This window comes from Laccaria bicolor, genomic scaffold (assembly GCF_000143565.1).
Source record: "Laccaria bicolor S238N-H82 LACBIscaffold_32 genomic scaffold, whole genome shotgun sequence".
Taxonomy (NCBI): domain Eukaryota; kingdom Fungi; phylum Basidiomycota; class Agaricomycetes; order Agaricales; family Hydnangiaceae; genus Laccaria; species Laccaria bicolor.
Window position 1 is genome coordinate 509,107 of NW_001889903.1, and position 1,259 is coordinate 510,365.

Sequence of the window (1,259 nt, forward strand, 5' to 3'; positions counted from 1 at the left end):
CCTGTACTTGGCAATGACTGAGGAGACATGTTGACCATTTTATTCCAGTTGCTGTCATTCATATGGTCGTCCAAGACCTAGGCCCAATGGGTGAGGGTGGCCGTGCGGGTACTCCTCGAGATATCATTGAGCTGTGCCCAAAGGCTTTCCAATATTTCCCCATCTACCATTCCAGCTCCGGGAATAAATGACATCGCCAACCGGAAGAGGCACTCATCCTGATGACCATGGACATGAAATAAACCAATTCCCATGATCAAATTAGCCTTCTCAGAGATGGAAAGATTTGGATTGTTAGCAATCCTGTCCCAGAGATTAACATGATACTGACACATCACGTCATATATGATCATGATATCGTCCAAACCATTCAGTCCCATGTTCTTCAGCGTCTCACAAAGAGCATAGTCGATGTTCAGCTGGTGCTCGCCCTTCTGAAAGTCAACAACGCTGCCTGGAATGAAGGCGCCTGATCGGGGGCAGGCAAATGCCGCAATGCCAGTTCAGGGCATTCAGTAGCTGCACTATGGAACCATAAAAGTACAACATGGACAATTGTCCTATGGGTCATAGGGCTACCCAAATGGGCCCAACACTCTGGACGTCACTATGGGGCCATGGGTGGGCCCAGTTCCTTAAAGACACCTAAGGGTGAATGTTGGGCCCAAATGTCAGGCCAAACCAAATCCTGCCAAATAGGCATTTGGCCCAATTATGGTCATTTGAGTGGGTTAACTTAGCCTAAGGATAGTTGTTGGGCCCAATATCGAGAGTCCCAATGGCTGTATGATGGGCCCAAAGTGTTGGGAAGCTGAAGAATTTTACCCGGTTTTTTGGCACTGGACTCCCAGTATTTTAGCGGAACTTGCGGTGGGTCGGAACTTTCGGGTTGAGTGGAACTTTCGGGTTGAGCGGAACTTTCGGGTTGAGCGGAACTTTCGGGTTGAGCGGGAATTGTGGGGTTTGGTGGAACACAAGGATATTGTTTATCAATTCAAACATCCACAGGACATCCAAAAAACAACCCTGGAATGATTTAACTATGAAAAGGGCATCCAAACACAACCCTGCATGACATTAATTGGGGACATCTGAAAAGCATCCTGGATGTCCACATAAATGTTCTGGAAAAATGCGAAATGGCTGGAACATTAATTGGAATATACACAGAACATCCAAAAAGGACTCTGGATGTCTGCATAAATGTTCCGAAAAAAATGCGAAATGCCCGGAACATTAATTGGGGACATCCAAAACAC